We start from the raw sequence: 24,247 nt of genomic DNA, 5'->3' as shown, positions 1-24,247 counted from the left end.
ATCTGCACGATATAGTCCCGAGGAGAATCCTTAGATGTAGACAGCAAACCATTCAATCTACTACACAGGGTTCATGTTGCATGTTCTGTAAGGGAGGATTCAGGGGCAGGGGTGAAGGGGAGACCTATAGGAATAGGGAGGAAGATGGAATAAGTCCGGGAAGACAGGGCCTTGGCCAGAGCCTCGTAAATATCTCTCTTAAACTGAGGATTTACAACTCTTTCTTTCATTTTTGACCTTTTGCTATTATTTCATTATTACGTGGTGTCTGTTCAATGTAGATAGACAAATAGAAAAAAGAATATCCATAAAGCCAAGTCCTTTAATCCTTTCAGTCACTTACATACAAATATACGTATATATACATCTTTTACATAAATGAGATATAGTCTAAATGATTTTTACTTAATTATATACATTATTCACTCATTTTGGGCTAATAAATTGTGATGGTTAATTGTGTACATCAACTTGACCAGGCTACAGGAGCACAGATGTTTGGCTAAACATTATTTCTGGGTGTGCCTTGGAGGGCGTTTCCAGATGAGATTAGCATTTGAATAGTAGACTGAGTAAACCAGATTGACTTCCCCACTGGGGGTGGGCATCATCCAAACCCCAATCCATTGAGAGCCTGAACAGAACAACAGGTGGAGGAAGGAAGAATTCACTCTCTGCCTGACTCTTTGAGCCGGACGTTGATCTCCTACACTTGGACTGGGACTTATACCATTGGGTTCCCTGGTCCTCAGGCCTTCAGACTTGGACAGGAAGTGCACCACTGGCTTTCCTGAGCCTCTAGTTTGCACACAGCAGATCATGGGACTTAGCCTCTATAACCGTGTAAGCCTTTTCCTTATAACAAATCTCTCTTACTCTCTCTGTATATATACACATATATATTTATTTATGTAAACATTAATTAGGGTTCTCTGGAGAACTCTAACTAGTACATAATATGCATCTACACTAATATTTGCAGTGATCGCACAGAATCCCATTGTATTCCTGAGCCATAACTCAATTTTTCAGCTTTCTATTTCCAAATGTTCAGCTATTATAACCAACTGAGGAAAGCATTCTTGAACACACATTGTTAAACATTGTTCTAAATATCCTGGCGGGCAGGTGGCTTGATCTTCCCTCCCTCCCCAGTCCCTAGTTTCGATGCCTAGATTATGATGGATGATGTAGGCCTGAGCAGTTGCCTGGGGTAAAGGAAAGCACAGCACCACACACTCAATCCAATAGACTCCCAAGAGCTGGGTCATTCTAGCCATCCTCAGAGGCTCTGACACTATCGTCATCCTCAAATTACGATTGTACATGTGCTTTGTGGGAACACACAGGGCACGTGCTTTCCAGACAGATCAGTTGATTCAACCTTACAAAGCACAGCCTGAGGGGTCACCTGATAAGATGAACTCAACCCCAACCTAAAATGAATCTAGGTCAGAACTGAGCTTCTAGCATCCACCTTAAGGGATTCAGAACAATGGGATCATATTATATGGTTCTCACATTCCCACTCTCTTTTGAATATTTTTTAAACATAGCAGCTCTATGATTGATTGGCTTGGGAGGCTGCACTGGGGAAGAGTGAGTTGGAGTAGGTGAGTATAACTGTCTCCAATTAGAAGAGCCATCGGTACACGTAATAAAATATTCAAAGGCTTCCCAGGGATGTCAACTTATTCATAATTGAGTTAAATGAATCACTGAGGCCTTTAATCTCTCATATAACATGTCTCTGAAAAATTTAAACTGGAATCACAGTTTAATAATAAAAAAAAAAGTCTCGCAAATGTTCCAGTCACCTAGAAGGATCTGTCATTTGCTATGGCTGCTTCATTAAGCACTCCCACGTTTGAAGTAGTTCAGGATTTAGGCTTGAAGGTCCTTAATGTGAAACATATCTAGACAGTATGAATGGCACTGCCTTTCACGTTTCAGGGCAATTTTAAATTATTTTTCATCTGGAAAAAAAACAAAAGACAAAAACAAAAATAAAGGAACAGAAATCCTTCAACTGCTTACCTTCATTGTATCTCCAGTGTTTTAAAGTTCAAATGCAGGTGTTTAGAAGAGCCTCAAATGGGAATTACTTCTGTGTGGCTTCTGCCCCTGAAATTTCTTTACAGTGATGTAATTTGTCAACGAAAATAATCCATAAAATGAAAATTTGGGAGAGTTTATTCTGAACTAAAATCTGAAGACCATGGCCTGGGGCCTTTCTTCCCAAAGGAAGAAAGGGCACCAAAGAAGTGAGGTATACAGAGTGGTTATATACCTCCATACAGGACGTTTCACATATAATTGAAATGTCCCTCCCACAATAGTCACAAGATTGCCCTGTCGGGCACAGCGCTTGATGGACACAGCAGGTAGTGGGCGTAGCAGGAGGCAAGTCTACTGTCTTGAGCTGGGTGGTCACAGGTGAGCACAGCAATCAGTTCCTAGCCTAAGGAAAGATGCTTAATCCTTAAGGAAATGCCAATGTTGGGAGGGGGAGGGAAGTTGCACCTTTATCTCAAGGACCTTTGTTCTTGCCACAGGGAATGTCTAAAGCAGATATACAATGCATGCTCAACGGCCACGGTCAGGCCCTTTTGGAAAAACAAGGTCAGGCCGAATTAGGTTTACACCAAATGGCTTCCTCATATGCTCCAAAATATACTATTGCTTGCCATTTCTATTTGTCAAATTGCTGATGCCACGTCATACCAGCTAATGTGAGTCAACAGGGCACATCTCTTCCCAAATCCATATTCAGAGACAGTTCAGTTAGGTAGATTGAATTTGGTCATAGTGGGAGTTCTTACACCATAGAAATTGGCAAATGCTACTAATTGGTCTTTTTTTTCCTGTAAGAGCCAGTTGTAAAACATTCACCAGTACCTCACTGCTTCGTGCTCTTGCCCACAGCCCAATAATTCTCTGCTCAAGTGTTGCTAGTGCACAAGTCAGCCTCTGGCTGACCACGGAAGTGTTTCTTTTCTACTTAATAAAAGATTAATTTTAGACTCATGAATGATAGGCATTTTCTTCTGTCCTAAGAAAAGACTAAAATTCTACTAATAATTCTCATTTTCACTTTAATATTCCCAAGACACAGTGACACCCTGAACTCTCACAGTAGTTAAAATAAGAAATTAAATTAGGAACTCTTGAACAGCTTATTATAAAGTGTTCATATATCCATTTATCAAACCATGAAGATTTTCAGAATTGCTGCGGCTGTTTCCTGCGTTGTTCTGGTTAGTGAGCAAAGTCTAGCTATGAGGGCATCCTTGATGCCCAGTCCCCAGCAAACATTTAGCATTCAGCTGTGTTGATTGACTTACATGCCACAAAGCCCAGACTTAGATCCTAAATGAGAACTGCTACTTCTCTGCCATGAATTAGTATCTTTCCACATGAATGCATTAAATAGCCATCATTAATAACCACCCAGGCATGAAACTGACAGAAAAAAGATTCGCAGGTCAGGACTATCACACCAGCCTCATTTGTTCATTGATTTATTAAAATTTCATGGTTAAGGTAATGCAAATTTTAGTTATGCTAACCTACATAGAACTTAATACTTTCTCTGCCAGGCTACATTATCAAACGATGTCTTTTTTAAATCTTTTATTTTTTTAGTGGAAAAGGAGAATTAAATAGGGACCTAGATATGTAGAAAAGGCTTAAAATATCCCACTAAAAGCCAATAGCTCACGGAAGCTTTAGCACAATACGAAACCACTCTCTATGCCAACTGCCATGTCTAATAAAAACTGGGAAGCTCCAACTGGCTGCTCGGTCTCAAAAGAAAAGAAAAGATCAAAAAGCCTACCTTTTTTTTACCTAAGTTTAGACACTCTTGGGAATCCATCAACCTAGACCTCTTCCTGCCTGAACTCAGTAAACGGGACGGATCCAATCCACCTATTGTAACAAATTAGCACATACTTAGCAGCTTAAAACAACAGAGATTTATGATCTTACAGTTCTGAACACTGGAAGTCCAAAATGGGTCTCAGAGAGCTGACATCAAGGTGTTGGCAGAGCTGCATTCCAGCTTCTAGAGGCTGCCCACATTCTTTGACTTGTGGCCCCTTCTTCCATTTTCACATCCTTCAGGGTGTCATCTTTAAATCCCTCTCTCTTTTTCTCTCTCTCCTCTGCTTCCATTTTCACATCTCTTTCCCTCTGTCTGTCCTGCTTCCCTCCTCCCTTCCCCTTACGAGGACACTTGCCATTACATGGGGCCCACCCAGATCATCTAGGATAATTTCCTGTCTCAAGATCTTTAACTTAACCACATCTGCAAAGTTCCTTTTGCCTTGTAAAGCAACACATTCACAGATTTTGAGGATTAGGGCACGGACCTCTTAAAAGGGTCATTATTCTGTTTAGCACAGTGAGGAGACTGCCATTGGGAGCTGGAAAGAGAGTGGCACGTGGTTTGCAGTAAAATCAATTGGCAAAACTATTGCCTATATTAACGTGAAAGATAGACAATAGACTTGTGCATCTTACTAAGGAGATTTTCAGGCAGAATGTTAAAAGTGCTGACTTTCTTGTATAAGGAAGAGAGAGATTAGCTACAGAGAGAACTGTTCAGTTTAGAAGTGGAATTTCAAGGAAATATAGAAGAACCAGGATGTACTGAGCTGGAAAACAAAACTATTTCACATTTTCACTATCTTTAGTCAGAAAAACACTCAAAAAGTAAGAAATGACCTCAAGGTTGAGATCAAATCAAAAATTTATCTCTAAGACCTTTTACGAAGACCTCAGAAAGATTTTAGCAGAGCAGTTAGACCCTCTAGTTAGACCCTCTCAACTAGAATAAAGAGTTTCTAAAAATCTTAAAGGCTAGGTCCCATAACACCCTAACACTCAGCCCAAAAGTGAGAGAGGTATGTCTCAAAAAGGATTATTGGGCTGGCCCGGTGGTGTAGTGGTTAAGTTTGCAGACTCCACTTCAGCGGCCCGGAGTTTGCAAGCTCAGATCCCGGGGGCAGACCTAGCACCGCTCATCAAACCATGCTGTGATGGCATCCCACATACAAAGTGGAGGAAGAGTGCCACAGATATTAGCTCAGCAACAATCTTTCTTGAGCAAAAAGAGGAAGACTGGCAACAGATGTTAGCTCAAGGCCAATCTTCCACACACACACACACAAAAAAAAGAATTGTAGATATGGATTTAGGAACACGAGAAGTGAACACAGTCAGATTCACAGAATTCCCAGAGAGTGGCCAAATGTAAAAGCTTTGTCCCAACTCAGACTAAAAGGGGCAGAGACAGTTCAAAATGAAAAGAGGCTCTGGGCCCCCAAAATTCTACAAGCAGGAAGCAAGTTGAGAAAGCTGTTTAGCTACAAACACAGACTATTTCTTTAAAAAAGGAGAGTCCGGAGGATAGAGGCAGGGCCACAGAGAATGATGGATTAGGGAGCCATCCCAAGGGACAGAACTTGGCCCTAATCAAGGAACCTTTCCTTCCTCAGAATAAGGAGCCCTAACACCGTGTGCCTGGCAGGAGTTCAGGATCACTAGGGACCAGTGACTGCTATGCGCCTCCCCCTTCTCCTCTGCTTTTGTTTTTTGTTTTGCTTTGCCTTGCTTTGCTTTTGCAGGGAAAGGCAGACTGCCACATGCAGCGCCTCATTTGGATGTGTCTGGAGTCATGGACGCTTGATTACCCTATGTTCTCCTACAAATGACCTTCAGGGCTTGTCTGGAGGTTCTAGCAGGGAAGCATGGCTACTCCTATACCCTTGACCAAAGAATGATCCTCTTCTATCTGGGAAGGTCATCCTCTTCCACCGAGCATGCAGTTTGCCGAGGGATGCACATGGAGGGGAATAAAGGCGGGGGGCACCCACCCAGCCTGCCAGCTCAGCCAAATCAACCCTGGCGATCAATGAGGTGACAGATGTTGCAGCCAAAGTGTCCTCACATCTTACCTCTTTCTCCTTTTGGAATGAGACTGTCTGCTGTGGTTATCTTGACTTTCCTCTGTCTCATTATTATATATTTGAGTTACATTAAGGACTTCTAAAGGAATGATTTCATTTATTCTTCATAGCAACTTTAAGTGGTAAGTACTATTATAATTTCCATTTTATTTTATTTTTTATTTTTATTTTTATTTTTTTTAAAGATTGGCCCTGAGCTAACATCTCTTGCCAATCTCTTTTTCTTCTTCTTCTCCCCAAAGCCCCCAGTACATAGTTGTATATTCTGGTTGCAGGTCCTTCTAGTTGTGGCATGTGGGATGCCGCCTCAGCATGGCCTGATGAGTGGTGCCACGTCTGCACCCAGGATCCGAACCAGTGAAACCCTGGGCCACTGAAATGGAGTGTGTGAACTTAACCACTCGGCCACGGGGATGCCCCTTGGTTTCCATTTTATAGATGAGGAAATTGAGATACATAAAAAGCTAAGTAATTGGGCAAAAGTTATGACTAGCAAATGGCAGAGGCAGAGTTTGAACCAGCCAGGCTGACTCTTGAGCCCACGTTCTGAACATGACCAGGATGACCATGCCAGTGTGTTCAAAGGTTTTAAGGAGGGTGGGGGGTGATAGAGTCTTTTATCACTTGAAAGTCAAGGGCTTCAGTGAAGCTATTGGAGGGCCCTGCTTAATTCTGGTCAAGATCTGTCAAAGCCATCAGGAAACTTTGCAGTGCTACCTGTATTTAAACACAAGACCCAATGTTTATTTTCATTGTGAGGCAAGTTTTTCTGGCAGTCAGTGGGGAATTCTCTATCGTCACTACTTGGAATGCTACTCAAGCCACTCTCTACCCACCAGCTCTACTTGCTGAGACTTGTGAGCAGTGGAAGATAGGAAGACTTGAACTTCAAAACACTGGACTCCTCCAGCTTCCTTTGAATGTGACCCACTATGCCCCTTGTACAAATAAAGAGCATTTTTTACATGCAGAAGTGACAACCTCATGTTCTGCAATGACCTTTCCTCATCGTTCCATCAGTGTGTCATGACAGTGACAAATCCCAGCCTTGTGATGCTCAACCTCCAGTTAAGAAAAGCTGCAGATTTCCTAAGTTTTCATGTGCTGAGGCATAAAGGAAAAACATTCTCTTACCCTTATTTACCCTTCGCTTGTTGTGAGGTGATCAAAGATACAGTTTAGACAAATCTTCCTGTCTCTCTTGTGGGTAAACTTTGTATAAGGGCCCCAGGTTGGTGGCTTTGCAAGATGAACATAGCATTAACGATATCAAAACACACAGTATTATCTGAGAAGAAGTTCACTTCTACTTGGTGTCATCAGAGTATGTTTTCAGAAGAGACAACGTAAGAAGTGGTCTCAAGTCAATTTACTTAACAATTCAACCTTGCAAACTGCAACTCCAGCAAAGGAGCTATTAGGCAACTGTTTCTCCATGGGTGGCATCTACCAGGTGATGCTCAGACTTGCTTTGACTACCACCATGTAGTTCTTCTCAAAGTGTAGAGAGTATCCAGTCACTTACGCACTTAAATTTGTCCCATACAAGCTGTGTAACTTTGGGAAGGTGACTGGATATCTCTAAGCCTCAGTTTCCCTAGTGATATAATAGGGATAATAATACTCATACCAGAGGATGGATTGCTGTAAGATGGATCAATCAGGGTTCTGAGTTGCGAGCAACAGAAACCAATTTTGGCTGAGTTAAGCAGAAATGGGATGTATTGAAAAAATCACCTAAAATGATGGGAACCAGGCATGAAGGTTGTACAGAAAAAACAACAGCCAAAGTCAAGCACAAGGCTGGTCTGGAAGGGTCACTGTCATGGATAGTGGCAGTATTGCCACTTCTTTCTCTTACTGATGCCTTGTTCGAACTCTGGGGCGGGGTATGACTGGTTGTCCGAAACTGGAGCACATTCTTGATTTTGGCTGCAAGGGTGCAGCTTCCAAAGTAGGAGGTAGTCCCAGCCTCCCAGCAAGAGCCACTGGGGGAAGAATTAATGAAACACGAAAAAGAGAATCAGATGATGGGAAGCCAAAAATAAATACAAATGTTCTCTCTCTGAAGATTAAATGGGATTATATTCCCCAAACAGTACCCAGCACACAGTTAATTATAAACAAATGTGAGTTCCATTTTACCTTCCTTTGGGTCAATATCTTTACTGTTGATAGTAGTATTAATGGAATTTATAAAGCATATTCATGTTATTTGTAGCACTTATTTACTCATTTATTATTTCTTTGCTTTTTTTATAGCTGTTTTAAGGGAACTATGCCTCAGGCCCCTGAAAACAGTAAATATTTGCAAGATTGTAAAAAGAGGTTCATGCGAAACTTGAAAAATAGGAGTTTCTTTCATTTGCATGATTTTTAGACTTTGCTATAACTTCAGAAACTCTGTCTTATTCTTCTCCATTCACTGCATAAAAACTCAATTGATACTTTCAGCATTTTGAATATGACAAGGCTCTAAATATGAGCCTTATGAGTGCTGATGAGCAGACAAGGCTACCTGGGAATGTGACTTGTTGTCTAGTAGTACTCTGCTCGTTTTCTTCCTTAATGACTAAGTCACTTCCTGGAAATAAATGAGTTACTTCCAGACACATGCAGACTCTCAGGCCCTTGGGACACTCTTAGTGACTGGAGAAAGATAGACTAATGTGCTCCTGTTGAGTCCAGCCCAATTCACCAGCTCTGTGTTTCCCTTTGGCTATTCAAGCTGCTTAGGAGGCAGGATAACTTATTATTAGGAGAGCAGAACTGAGTTCAAAACTTTCCTTCATCACTCACTAGCTGTGTGACTTCACCTCTCTGAACCTCAGTTCTCTTATCAGAGTGTTAGTCTGAGAATTTTGTAAAGCACTATCTATAAAGTGGCTAGTAGAATGCCTGGTTCATAATTTATTCTCAATCAGTGGACGACATAGAGACCATTGTGGATAAACTTATGTTCCGATTTACTAAATCTATTGTATTTCTTTCCTTTCTACTAAAGATATAGAATTATAGTATAATAATGACAAAAACCAAACCCTTTGAGGGCAGGGATAGTGTTTAGTTAATTTGCCCTCCTGGAGTTAGTAGAGTGCCCTGCAGAGAGAACAGAATCTGTGTCCATTTAATGAGAGATGATGGGACTAGAACTCATGGACAGACCTTTGTGGTCAACTGAAAAAAATTCTGGACTTTTAGACGGTTGTACGACAAGCTCCAGACAGACAAATTCCATAATATCACAGGGTATGGTTAAGGATGAGGATTTATTTGCGAAATTTAAAAAACACGAGTTAGCAAGAGAAGAAAGTACACAGTTCTGACATCTCTCATCATCCTCAAGAGAGGCGATCTGGGGTCAGCCTTGTCCCCCCAAGAAACTGTGGGGATAAATTTCAGGGCAGGAATGTGTCCCCTAATACTGTACTTTCTTATCTGGTGCTATGATCTGAATGTTTGTGTCCCCTCAAAATTCATAGGTTGAAATCCTAATGCCCAGTGTGATAGTGATAGGAAGTAGGACATTTGGGAAGGGCTTAGATGATGAGGGTAGAGCCCTCATGACTGGGATTAGAGTTCTTACAAAAGAGACCTCACAGAGATGCCTTGCTCTTCCCACTATGTGAGGACACACATAGACCAGGGAGAGGGCTTTCACCAGAACCCGACCATGCTGGTGCCTTGATCTTGGATTTCCAGCCTCTAGAAGTGTGAGAGAGAAATTGCTATCGTTTATAAGCTACCCAGTCCATGGTATTTTGTTAAAGTAGCCAAAAAAGACTAAGACAGAAAATCTAACATGGGAAAGTGGCCTTGTCAAGTGGGTATGGTGTGGAGGGAGAAGACAGAGTAATGTGCCCCATAATGATTCAATCAGTGACGGACTGTGTATAGGATGGTGGTCCCGTGAGATTAGTACCATATAGCCTAGGTGTGTAGTAGGCTATACCATCTATCTTTGTGTAAGTACACTCTGTGATGTTTGCAGAACTGTGAAATCGTCTAATGACGCATTTCTTAGAGTGTGTCCCCGTTGTTAAGCTACACATGACTGTATACTACTTGGAATCCAGATACTCTGGATTTGGGTGCGGCTGTTTACAGGAGTTTTCTGGGAAAAGCAGTTTCCCAGTACTTAGAGACTTTGGGGCCTGTGGGTCATTGCAGGCCCTCCTGCTGGGGGAGGAAGCTGAGTCATGGGGAGGATCTTCTCCCTGAGATGGAGTGAGCCCCAGTGCTAGTCAGTTCATTGTTCAGATGATTCAGAGACCCCTGGAGTCATTTTTAGACAATCCTGCTTGTAATACCACATAGAACTACCTACAGATGTCACATTTGGACTCTACTGAGATACTTTAGTAAGAACAGTAGTATACCATGTTGCTTTGATAATATTAATCTTTTATGTTTCTCCTCGAGTGCTTCTGTTTATTAAGTTTTTCTTTTACTTTCTCCAACATTTTTACCAATAACTACTATTTCCTAGGCTCCTACTTTATATAAGTCACTTGACATAAAGTTCTCCCAAGAACTCTGAAGGGAGACATTAAATCCATTTTGCAGATGAGGAAATGAGTAGCACAGAATTGAAATGATTTGCTAAAGTCGTCAGAGCTAGTACCTGGTCAGGTTGGACCTGAAACCCAGGTCTCCGCTTCCAGAGGTTGAGCTCTGCCTTTCTGTTAGATCCTTCCTTACAGATAGTGACGAGGGAGGAAGAGTTGTGCCTTTGTTGGTTTTTCCTTTTGCCAAAGAAAGCAACAGAATGCAGTGGTTTTCTCTTACCTCTATAAGGCTCAGAGGACTGGGGATCCTTGCCACACTGGGCAGTCAACACCAGGAGTGCTCGTTAGCTAGCATCCCCAAAGAGGAAGCAATTATGTCCACTCTGCCCTCATGCCACACAGATTAGCAGGAATGTGGACTGGAACGTTACGGATATCAGCCAAAATTATTCACGCATATCTACAGGACTGCAAGTAGCTCACTAACAGTCCATTTAATTCAGCTGGTCAACCAAATTAGTCTATGCATGCTATCTGCCATGTTGGCTTCCTCAATTACTAATGAGAAAAATCGAAAAAAACTGGGTACGCAGAAAGCATGCCAAAAAAAGTGAGCATCACCATTTTAACTTAGCACAAATATTGTCATAAAAAAATGTCCATTGTTTTAGCCCAATCTATTTCCCCTGTGGAACTTTGAACTGTATCCCTAATTGGACATTTATCATGTCTTACGATATTGGACATTCTACCTGAAATCCTGAAATTGCTGCAAAGCCTCAACCTCTTGTTAAAAAGGCCTGTCACGAGCCGCCCCCCCGCCCAGACCCCGGTCGGAGCATGCGCGGGCCCCTTGGCGCCAATTGCAGACCGCCTCACCGGCGCGAGTCTCGCGGGTTCCCGGCCGGCGCGCGTTCGCTCCCTCCCGGCTCCAGGATGATCGGCCAAAAGACGCTCTACTCTTTCTTTTCCACGAACCCCGCCAGGAGGCGACGTGCCCGCAGCCCCGAGCCGGCCGACCCGGGGGCTGGCGTGGCGGCGGTGGCTGAGGAGAGCGGGCATGCGACGGCCAGCCCAGCCAAGAAGGCTCGAGCAGGGCAGGAGGACCCCGGCACGCCGCCCTCCTCGCCGCTGAGCCCGGAGCAGCTGGACCGCATCCAGAGGAACAAGGCCGCGGCCCTGCGCAGACTTGCGGCGCGCAACGTGCCCGTGGGTTTCGGCGAGAGTTGGAAGAGGCACCTCAGCGGAGGGTTCGGCAAACCGTATTTTATAAAGCTAATGGGGTTCGTTGCAGAAGAAAGAAGACATCACACTGTTTATCCACCCCCACACCAAGTCGTGGACCCAAATGTGTGACCTAAGAGATGTAAAGGTCGTCATCCTGGGCCTGGATCCGTATCACGGACCCAATCCAGCTCACGGGCTCTGCTGTAGTGTTCAAAGACCGGTTCCACCCCCCCCCCCCCCCCCCCAGCTTGGAAAACGTTTATAAGGAGCTGTCCGCAGTCATAGACGGTTTTGTTCATCCTGGTCATGGAGATATCTGTGTGGGCCAAACAAGGTGTTCTCCTACTCAACGCTGTCCTCACGGTCCGGGCGCATCAGGCCAGTTCTCACAAGGAGAGAGGCTGGGAGGAGTTCACCGACCGGTCGTGTCCTGGCTAAATCAGGACTCGAATGGCCTCGTGTTCCTGCTCTGGGGCTCTTATGCTCAGAAGAAGGGCATTGCCATCGACAGGAAGCGGCCCCATGTGCTGCAGACTACTCACCCTCCCCGTTCTCCGTGAACAGAGGCTTCTTTGGGTGTAGACATTTCTCTAAGACGAACGAGCTGCTGCAGAAGTCCGGCAAGGAGCCCATCGACTGGAAGGAGCTGTGACCTTGCACTGGGGGGCCTCCGGGCAGTTTTCTCGTTGCTACTGTTGAAGTACCTGTCTGTTTCAAAGTTGAATTGAGAAGATAATCTCCCTAGTTCTTAGCACTCTGCGTAAGGGGACAGTTTGAGTAAAATAGCCGTGAACCGGGCTGCCCAGTTTATCGAGCAGAAGCGGCCTAGGCTGTCCCGTGGCCGCGTGTCTGCCTTTGCAACGTGGCTTTGGCCTGAGACGTGCCGTCAGCCAGAGCTCCTGGGAGAGAGATGAGCCGCGTGCTCTGGCCTCGCTCCCTCTGCTGCCTGGTTCGGGGAGGCCGGGAGATGAGCGCGTCTTTGGACGGCCAGCTGCTGCTTGCTTTACCGGTAGGTTAGACTTTAGCTTATAAGGTGTTGGGTGTGTTTATTTAGAAGGGCCCCTCTGCCCACCTGGCCTTCCAGTCTGGCCAGGTGCACTGCCCCCTGATCCTCACAGAGCCTCAGGGCCCTCCTTGAAGGAAGCATGAGGACGACTTGCAAGTTCCCAGAAATTAGGCCTCCCTTTCCTGAGTGCAGGAAGGAGAAAGTGGCTAAGGAATAATCCTTGGTGTGAGCCTTCACAGCCAGGCAGAGGCCGAGATTGGGGAGCTGGGTCTTGTTTATGCCGTGGACCTACGGTTCTTCTAGGAGTAAGCACTGCGAGCTGAACAGCGAGGAGGACAAAGGGGGGTTTTGATTTTTTTTTTTAAGAGGAAGTCCTTTTCTCCTAGATGTATCCTGAGTTGAGGTTCTTAAGGCAACATAGACTGCCAAAAGCTTTTTTTATAACTAAAATCACTTGGGGATATCTTTTCTGCAACACTGGCGAATTTTGCTTTGTAAAAATACGTTGCAGATTTGTATATATATTTTATTGTTTGTTTAACAATCTTCATTAGGTTGTCACCTCCATGCTAGATTCTGTTAGAGATGTGGCTTTGCTTTGAGTTGGGTTAAAGAGTTAACCCTGCTGAGTTTCGTAATAAAAGATTGTTGAAGTTTCCAAAAAAAAAAAAAAAAAAGGCTTGTCAGTTAAATGAGGACCTTCAGCTCAAGGTAAGAGGAAAAAGCAAGGTGACCAAAAGACACATTTGGGGCTTAGAAAGAATTACACATTGGCAAAACTCCACTCTGTTCCAACTAATTAATACTAATAAGTATTAACTTATTGTGATACACAGGAAAGAGAGAAAGATAGAGAAAGAGAGAGAGAGAGAGGGGAAAGAACATAGTTTCATCAGTATTTCTGAGATACTTGAACATGCAAAGGCAGAGATAAGAAACTCTTAGTCTCTTGGTCGGTAACTTATTGATTACATGAGCTGTTCACTAATGAGCCAACTGCAAGAAATCCACACCAAAAAGTTTCTATCCCCAAATGTGCTGACATGTTTAAAATGGAATGTGTGTTTGCAAGAACACCGGTGTGTGAAACTGAGGATAAAACTCTTTGGAACCTTTGACTTATTTCTTGGGCTCACAGTCATATTTTATTCATGTTGATAATTAATTGCAAGGTCTATTCACATTACAAACAGGAAAAGGCATAGTTCAAAAATGTGGAAAGTTCATTGCCAAGAGTGAATGTTTTTCTAAGAGGAGAAGTCTGTTACTTCATTTTTTTGACGTGCTCTGCCTGAGAATGAGATGTGCAAGGAATTTCCTCAAAAACTAAGAGTTTGGCAAGATCCTCGTGCTAGAAATTACGAGAGCAACAGGTCACCATCTTTTTTGGACCATGGATCGAGGAATTAAATTGGCAGTGTTATGACTGTAGCTGCCACAGAAGAAAATAACATCTGGATTCCTCTAGAATGTAAAAGCGAAGCTAAAATGTACACACAAATACACACATATTAATGAGGCATTCACACAGCGGGGTGACTTCTGGAATCTGTACGCGATTCTCAGAATGGAGGAAGTGAGTCCTTTCCTCAAGCCCAGCTCGCCTGGCTCCCCCAGGCTCTTTGTGGGCTGGGCCAGGACTCATGAGGTCTTCCAGCTTGACAGTGTAGTCCAAGTGAAGTTTGCGATAAATTACATTTTAACTTTCATTTCTAATCAATGTCTTATATAAAGTGCACATGATTATATAGATATTGGAATGCTAGGTGCTGATCTAATCCTCTTGCACTTATAAACTAATTTAGTCCTCACAATAGCCCTGGGAGGGAGGGGCTATCCCTATTTTACAGAGGACGCTTGTTTCCTTCCCAAATCACAGTCCTGGCATAGTACTTCCTGGAATGCTCAGCCCACTTTTTATATTTTACTCTCCAGTTTTCACTCCAAAACCTCATACCTGACCATCATTTTCCCCCAGGCAGCATGAAAACTCCATTATCGTAATAGGACTTTTTCTGGTTTCGAGTGAAAGAGATGTGACTCAAACTACTTTAGGTAAAAATGAGGTTTTTTTCAACTCATATAACTGCAGTGCTTAGCTGTAGAGCCAGGCCTAGCTTTAGACTTACCAGTTTCCAGATGCCAAAGACCTTGTCAGGATGCTAGCCCAGCTCTCAGATCCACCTGCATCTGTGTCAGCGTCATCCTCAGGCAGGATGTGTTTTGCAAGTGGCAGATAATGTCTTACATTCTGCCAGCTGAGCAACACTAGCAGAAGTTGCTGCAAATTAAAGTTGTCTTAATAGCTTCTTTCCCCCACAATTTTCAGTTGAAATAGGGACAGGTACCTAATACTGGAAAGCTTGTTGAAGTTGTTGTATTCTGAAAGTTCATTGGTAACAATCCCTTTAAGTTCAACCCATTTTTTTTTTTTTTTTCTGCTGATGAAATTCAGACAAAAGAAGAGGCCTGGTGGAGTGGAAAAAAAATCTGAATTTGTGCGTCAGAATAGTTTTAAGTCTCATTTCTTATATATGTGGCTTTAGAGAGTCTTGCTGTGTCTATGGGTCATAATAGATGGGTCATGTTAGATGACCCTCAGGTCCTTTCCAGCTCTCAAGGCCCATGATTCTATATGAGATGACTTTCCTAGGGGATCATGGCTATTTGATGAAAGCATTTTTTTTTCAATTTCTTTCATTTATTTACTCAAAATTGATGTACTACCAACGTATTATGTGCAGGATCTCTGCAAGGCCTGGAGACCTAACAGTGAGCAAGAGTACAGCCAAGTTGCTCGTAGTACAGTGGGGAAGGCAGATAATGAACTTGGAAAACAGTAGTGGTGATAACATGTGGAAAAGCATGAGACTGTGGGAGCAATCAACAAACATCAACTATAGTCACAGGGAATTCCCATTTCTAAACTGCTGCTCCTACCCTGCTCCATATTTGTAATCATTTTCTTTTATTTTTTTATTGTGGTAACATCGGTTTATGACATTATATAAATATCAGGTGTACATCGTTATATTTAGATTTCTGTGTAGACTATATCATGTTTACCACTCAAAGGCTAATTCCGATCCATCACCATATAAATGTGTCTAATCATCCCTTTTGCCCTCTTCCCTCCCCCTTCCGCTCTGGTAACCACCAATCCAATCTGTCTCTATGTGTTTGTTTGTTGTTGTTGTTACCTTCTATTTATGAGTGAGATCATACATTATTTGACTTTCTCCCTCTGACTTATTTCACTCAGCATAGTAGCCTCAAGGTCCATCCATGTTGTCACAAATGGCTAGATTTCATCCTTCTTAAGGCTGAGTAATATTCCATTGTGTATGTATACCACATCTTCTTTATCCATTCGTCCCTTGATGGGCACCTAGGTTGCTTCCAAGTCTTGGCTATTGTGAATAACGCTGCAATGAACATAGGGGTGCGTGTATCTTTATGCCTTTGTGTTTTCAAGTTCTTTGGATAAATACCCAGCAGTGGAATAGCTGGATCGTATGGTAGTTCTATTCTTAATTTTTGCCCATTTTAAACTCACCCAGAACTTCTGGTTCCCAATCTCATATGAGAGACAGAATCATAGGCACTGTTTCCAGTTAAGAATGTTGAGAAGGCTGCTGGTGGATTTTAGTCGGGGCTAAAGTCAGAAGATTTCTCTCTGGGGTTGAGAGCAAGTGTTTTGGCTAAGTCTGGGTGAGAGGTTGTGAAGGAAAAGCAACAAAATGGTGAGGAATCAGGGTCTCATTCTAATTTGTTATCTTCACTACTCCTTGCCTAAAGGCTGAGTCCTCCAGTATCTGATCGATTCTTCTCATTAGACTAAATCAGGCTGGGGGTGGGGCACAGTTGTAAGGAATCTTGATCATAATTGTATACTGGAGCTCTGAATCCTCTACTGGAAGAGCAAGGATAATCGAAGCCAGGTGGTCCGTCTGAAGATGCAGGGATCAACTGGAGGGGCTATGTGGAAAGGAGACCAAGATGATGGAGATGGACGGACACTGGGAAACCAATGATGCTGAGGGAGAGGCACAGCAAAAGAGGGGGAAAGTGGAAAATGAGCCTTTGGCAGTTTCAGGCCTGAAATATTCAGATATAGTTTCTTTTTCTGGTTGTTTCTATAAACTAGTTTCAGAGAAATAAACATATTAGACAAACTCAGAAGTGAGGAAGTATCAACCAGAATGCCAATTTGAGTGATTTACCAAAATAAATTTAATTACCAATATAACTAGACTAGCAGGCTGGCAAATCTGTTCTGGAAGTGAATTGAAAATTAGAAGGTGGCCCAGTGAGTAGAGCACTAGAACAAAGGGAGTTAGTTTTAGGCACAAATGTTTAATGGCAACGGACTAAGATAGCCCAGGGTATCTTCTTCACAAGAGGGACGCACAGGGATTGGAGGGCTAAAGGCTGTGAGCCGGGGGCCCTCTCTTCTACCCACACTACGCTCTCTGACTCTGTTTTCCTAAGTCCAAGGTGCCCCTTCTCCATCCTTTCTCTTTGGCTTACTCATTCTTCAGATAAGCTAGTCCCTTTTACTATGTAACATCCATTTTGATTTTCTTGCTTGTTTACTCCAAATGATTTTGTCTCTAAGCCACCTTCTGCATATTACATCTTTTAGTGTTGACTGTATAGTTTAATTCTCAGAATTCAGGCTATATGTTGCTGTCATCCTTATCTATTTCTGTCACTTGTAAAGAAATTTTTATCGACTAGTTCCCTCCATAGTTCATGAATGATCCATGGAAAGAAAAAAAAAATCAACCTATTTGTATTTTGGAACTGTCCCTCCTGTCTGTCACCTTGCTAAAGAGAATTTTACTCCCACATTTACCCCCTGGTCTTTGAGGTGGGTTCAGACATTGCCAGATTTGTTAGGTTGCTACGGTGCTAAAATCATCTTTGAACTCATGACACCCTTGTTAGGCTTTGCTTCTTGATTGATATTGAGAACTCAGAGCTAAGGGATCTGAGAGGTTCTTTTCTTCTAGTCTCAACATATTATGTTTCTGTGGTTCTTCTCCTTAGGTTGGGTTTCATGACATCATGGGGATGAGGCTTTACAATAGAAGGTTTTACAGTGATATTTGAATGGGTCATTTAGGGAATGAGAGGGACCATTCTCATAATCAGTTACCAAATGCTTTTCTAGAAATGTCTGGAAGTGCAAGTATGCTGCCAGGTTTGTCTGTGTGTGTGTGTAAGAATGAGAGGGTAGTTCAAGACATATCATTAATTAAGAGTTTGTGGGAGTCACTTTTCTTTTTTCTAACTGATTGCTTTAGTAGTCATGCTCCAATAAACTTTGGCCTGGTAAACAGAATGATGGCAGTGATTCTATTGAAGTGAATTGACTCATTTTCAGAGACACCAAAGGATAATACTAAAGTAAACATGAAGGGAATTGTTTTAACAGTTAGTTAAAACAAAACAAAATAAGCGAAAACTTCTACCTACGTGCGAAGATTTACTGACATTTGTATTTCTTTTCTCTTGAAGGATTTTTATGGAGTCTGCATTCAGAAAATTAACAAGATTTACAATAACACATTGAAACCCTACAGTAACACATATGCCCACAAATCCATTATAATAACAGTATTTTAAAATGATGCTGGAAGAATATTAAGTTAATTCTATAATGGCTGTCGCATCCTCTGTCCAAAAGAGGAAACGCCAAGACCAAAAATTACTGTCGCTGATTACAACACGGAAGCAGATTATTAAAACTGTCAAGTGACAAGAAATCTTATATATCAATGGGTGGTATTAAAAGTCAACCTTGACAGCAGTATAAAATAATATGTTCATTGAAAGGAATACACACAATTTCTTTCCTGTGTTCATAACATAGACGTAGGAGAACTCAATGGCCAATCCAAGAGCTGCTGAGGTAGTCTGTGTCTAATAAGGCCCAGGCATGCTCAAGCTCCTTGTAGCCTCCTTGTTTCTCCATGTGGCTCTCCGTGGTGGCTGGGAAGCATTACACAGTGCTTCCTCTCCCTGCCCTTCAATTCCCGCCTTTGCAGGACCTGACCAGCAGTCCTTTCCTTGTGTTGAGAAACTGTGAGGCTTGCTTGATGTGTCTAGAGCCCTACAGCATACTTGGACACAAGACAGCATCACCAAGGGTTAGTATTATTACTTCTAGGTGTGCACCTTGAATGGCTCTGGAGCTCAGGATGCTTTGCAGAGTTGTGCGCTGACAGATAGCCCTGTCCTGAGATGGGAACAAATCAAGTACAGAGTAGTTTGGGAGACCACAATGAGATGGGCAGCGCCAATATTCTTCCTTCTGACACATGCCAGAATGAGAGAGGATATGTTTAAATTTTAGCATCTTTAGGCAGCTCTTAGACTGCTTTTGAGGGGGAAATAGCAACTTGCCTTTAGGTAAATATTTTGAAGATTTACTATTGTAAAATTTTTTGGTTAGAAGTTAGCACAGTGCTTAATGATATTCACCTCATATCTCATTAGTTCATTAAAGGGTGGAGGATTTACATTCCACAGAGACCTATTACGAGAAGTAATTTTATTAAAATCCTAATTATTATTTTAAGGCATATAAATTAATATTCTTATTTGTGAAGTGTTCCCTCTCTCTGCTTAGGACGCTGCATCGACAATTAAAATATAATAAAGATGATTAAAAATGAATAAACATAAAATTAAAATATCATAAAATATGCAATTAAAAAACACTAAAAATCCTAGCTGAGTGGAATCATTAAAAAAGGCTAATCATGAATGGAAGAGTAGTGCTTCTGGAAGATGATTTTGCTAAGCTTTATCTAATCATGGACAGTTTTTAAAAATGCGTATTGCATGACTTATCAGTGATAATGATGTGAATCTTGTCAGACCTTTGATGCCCAAAATAAGCAAACTGAAAGAGACCCAGGTCATACCAATACGTAATTTGACCTTCCAGTTACTTCTGTGTCATAAAAAGGCCCATCTTGAACCCGAAGGAGAGTGGCCAGGTGTGTTATCAAGCACGTGCCACTGGTAATCAAAAATTTCAATATTATTTTATTAAATGTAATGTTGTTTATGTGAGTATTGATATATGTGCATTATTCAAAACAGCTCTCTGAAAACTGGACTAGATAACCTCTAAAGTCCTTTCCTGCTTCAAAATTCTACCCCGAACTGGGAAGTTGGGGCTGTAGTGTGACAGAAGAACATTGCACAGGGCCAGCCCACTGGTGCAGTGGTTAAGTGCACATGTTCTGCTTCTCAGTGGCCCGGGATTTGCTGGTTCGGATCCTGGGTGCGGACATGGACATGGCACTGCTTGACAAAAAGCCATGCTGTGGCAGGCATCCCATGTATAAAGTAGAGGAAGATGGGCATGGATGTTAGCTCAGGGCCAGTCTTCCTCAGCAAAAGAGGAGGATTGGCAGCAGTTAGCTCAGGGCTAATCTTTCCTCAAAAAAAAAAAAAGAACATTGAACAAAGAATAAAACCTCTGGGTCTGACCATTTCACTTTTTGGGCCTCAGTTTCCTTATCTGTAAAATGGAGAGTGTAGTGCCTTCCTCACTGATTGCTGGGAGGAACAAAAAATGTATGCGAAGACACTTTGAAGGTAAAAATTCCTAGAAATAATACAAATACTTTTGCTTTAGTAGATGAGACTCTCAGATCCAGGTCTGATGTTTAGGCCCCAGAGCTCTGGATGGTCTTCTGGAAGAGCGAGCTGATTTCCGATTTTCTGTTTCTTTTTTTTATTGATTTCACAATATATGCTGTATTCGTTTCTCAGCAACCTCACATCCTTTCCAAAAAGAGATAGGATGGAAATAAATAAAAAGTTAAAATGCTGTTTTCATTGTTTTAGGAAAAGGATTTGGCCCATGGGATATCTTAATTAGGATAATAACGTATTGTGGTAGAGAATTTTACTTTTTTCTGTTAGAAGTGGATTCCTTTCTGTCTTTAAAGGTGCTTTGATTTTCAAGATGCTGCTAGTAAAATGCCTTGGGAGGGAAAACATTTAAATTCTTGCCTATGCTGTCTATATGTCAAAGAGGGGAATTTTGCCTTCTGACTAATAAGATAGTTGAGATAGTGAGGCTATGAGGATGGGAAAAATAACAACCTACTTTGTGCCAGATGTATGTTAAGTGTTCTGCATAGCTTGTTCCCCGTCATTATTACAGTTCAACAAATGTTGGTATTGTCAGTCCTCTTGTACACACATGAAAATGGAGGCACAGAGAAATTAAATTACTCAGTTTACATGGTTGTAATATGGCTAGCTGGTAAGGCTAGACACTGGGATCAGAGTAGAATCTTAGGGTGAAGAGGGTCTTCCATCAAGAAGAGAGAAAGACAGGCTCTGGCCAGATCTCCATCACAAGTTTGCCTGGGAGCGTCGCTGTTCTCATAGGATTTAGATGGGCAGGTCCTGTGGACTGGGAAAACACATGATTTTACTTGACAGTGTTTCATGGAGTATTAGGTGGTGTTTGTCCTCATCCCTCATCATGGTGACATGTGCTGCTTCATTCAAGAAACAGGATAAAATAGCTTGTCATTCCTCCTCCTTTAACTATAATCTCTACTTTTAACACGCATAGTAAGAACACAAGGTTTTTACGTCAATTTTCTCCTCTGTGAAATAGAAATAACAGTGGCACCATTCTACTTAGGAGGATTAAATTTGACAATCCATGTAAATGCTTAACCCAATGCCTGGCAAAATCAAAGGCTTGATAAATGTTAGCTTTACTGCTCTAATTTTCTCAGCTACTGGGAATAGCTAGAGCACACAAAACTTGAGTTTTCTTTGATGAAACTCACCCTAGCTCATAAATCCTTCCATTGCCCCTTATGGCATATTATGGACTGTTTGTGTCCCCTCACAATTCGTATATTGAAATCCTAATCCCCAGTGTGATAGTATTAGGAGGTGGGGTCTTTGGGAGGTGACTGGGTCCCGAGGGTAGAGCCCTCATGAATGGGATCAGTGCCCTTATAAGAACAGACATGAGAGCTTGCCTACTCACTCTCTCCTCTCCACCCTGTGAGACATGGCAAGAGGACAGCCTTCTACAAGCCAGGAAACAGGCTCTTACCAGATACTGGATCTGTTGCCACCTTGATCTTGGACTTCTCGGCATCCAGAACTGTGAGAAATAAATTTCTGTTGTATACAAGTTACACAGTCTATGGTATTCTGTTATGGCAGCCTGAACGGAGTAAGACATGGCAGAAAACATAATCCTGGGCTACAAAGTTCTACTTGTTTAAAGCTTAGTGTTCTTGGGGTTGATATTCAGTGAAATTCAAGACTCTACTCCTTTCTCTCCTCCTCCTCTGGCATAGCATCTAGGTTAGTGGCAAGGAGGTTTGCATGTGTGATTCTTTTCTTGGGTTTCTGCTGGCTACAGCTTTCCACATCATCACTGAGTTGGTCCCCAGTGTGGGAGTTGTTAAGGCTGGCAGAGCAAGAGATGGGTGCTAGCAGGGGACTGGGAGGTGTCCACCATCTCTATTGGGGCTGGTTTGACGTATGTGGTCACAGCTGAAATGGTGGTCTTGGATTATGTCGTGCGCACCACCCTCCACCCCTCACCCTGCACCCCGTGCTCCACCAGAATTCAGCTCTACTTCTGCCTCCTGGTGAGGAGGGGCTGTCACTTCCCCATTTGGGCTCTGTCGCCCTAGGTGCCCACCTTCTGCACTGCTGTCCAGAGCAGTATGCCAGGATGACACCTCTGCTAGCCTCTGTGCCTCTCCATTCAGGGGCCGGGAAACAAACATAGAATGCTCTTCACACCTCCAGAGCACAGGGAATGAGGCAGGGTCCCTTCTTTTGACAAGGCACACCTCAATCTGGTTCCTTCACTCCCCACTGAGGGGGGATTAATTTGTAAGCCTCCCATTTTCAGACATCTTCAAATGAAAAGTTAATGTCAGTCTTCTTATTTTGAAATCATCCCCCTCCCCAGGTGAAATCTCTTGGAGGCGCAGCATATGCTCCTCTTCCTTTGCCCTCTCCACTCTGCTCTTCCTCAGACTCACCCCTGCCTTTAGTCCAGGAGTGGTTGCAGAAATGAGGTTCACTGGACTGTTTCTCCTCGGGGTCACAGTCTCTCTATACCACTTCATCTGCCTGAAGGGAAGTGGTGTGTCTGGCACCTGAGAAAGATGCTTCTTTGAATGTCAAGACTGAAGAATGGTGGCCTTTTCTCATTTTCCTTAGTCTGATACCATTTATGGGATACTCACCACTCACCAAGCATTGAGCTGTATGCCTCATGGGCAGCCTGACCTTAAATCCTGTGAGCTCTTCCTAAGGAGTAGGCATGGGTGCTCTGACTTTTATAGAGGATGAGGCTTAGAAAAGTTAAGTGACATGGCCAGGTCAGTCAGTGGTGGGCCTGGGGACTCTCATCTCGAAGATCTTGGCTCCGTAGATAGTGGCTCAATAAATAATTGGGAAGCTGAATGTGTCATGGGGGAAGCACTAGATTGTGTGTTTGCCCTCTCTCTGTCTCTTTTTCTCTCTTCCCTCTACGAGAAAGTTTCTGTCCTCAAGCCACAATAAGGTGATTATTCACCATTGCTTTCTGCCCTCATGTCTTATTGTGTTGCTCTTTCTTCCTGGATTTTCCTCTATCTGGAAATCTCCAACTTATTTCTCAGTGCTCATATTTAAAATGTTGCCTCCTGTATGACACCATCTCCCACATCCTCCTTGGAGGATGACTTGTTCACTCATTTTGTGCCTGCAGGAGGCACTGTGTGTACCTGTATTATAGCTCTTGTGCTGGGGTTGGCAGATCTCCCCTCTTCTGACAGTCTTTTCCTTCAGGTTAGAACAATTCTGAAATTTATATGTATTTTACAGTCAGTAAGTGCATTTAATGTTGCATTTCTCTTTTCTCCCCTCCCCTCTCTCATTTACGCATTTTACAATAATGACATCTTAGAATTAGGAAACATGGTCAGTGCTAACCTTTTTTAATCTTGGCTGGTGTGTTGTGAACTCAGGAGCGCAGGCAGAGATGGAATATTTTTTCCTCTTTTTAGTCCCAAGTACCTGGTAATTTCTCTTGCACATAATAAGCTATTGAATAAATGAATGAATAAATAAATGAATAAATGGTCTACCGAAAAGAATACAATTATGATAAATGAAATGTATTTAACTTACGGCTTCATAGAGTATTGGGCATTTGCTTGGAAGCTTTTATTGAAACTCTGTGACTTGGAATTTTATTTTAGGGAACTGGCAAATCTTTAGTAAGTGTTCCAATGCTCTGCTTTCTCTTCAGACTGTATCAATTTGTTGCCTTTTACTAAGTGTTTGACTCCCCACATGTAACTGCTGCTTCCTAACTACAGAACTCTGTACATTAGTCAGTTGAATCTTTGTTTCCTTATTTGGAAAGATGGTATAATAGGACTTATCTGCATCAGAGATTTAGGAGGGTTTAGAAACTGTCAAATACTATGCCCATGTAAGATATTTCTCTTAAGATCACTGTAATCTTC

The 24,247-nt window shown here is 42.5% G+C and overlaps 1 pseudogene; it reads left to right on the top strand.

Moving 5' to 3' along the window:
* The first annotated feature begins 11,416 nt into the window (after positions 1 to 11,416).
* Positions 11,417 to 12,359, top strand: LOC124236945 (uracil-DNA glycosylase-like; annotated as a pseudogene).
* Positions 12,360 to 24,247: the final 11,888 nt, after the last annotated feature.

Source organism: Equus quagga, chromosome 3, assembly GCF_021613505.1.
Source record: "Equus quagga isolate Etosha38 chromosome 3, UCLA_HA_Equagga_1.0, whole genome shotgun sequence".
NCBI lineage: Eukaryota > Metazoa > Chordata > Mammalia > Perissodactyla > Equidae > Equus > Equus quagga.
This window is presented reverse-complemented; position numbering and strand designations above follow the sequence as displayed.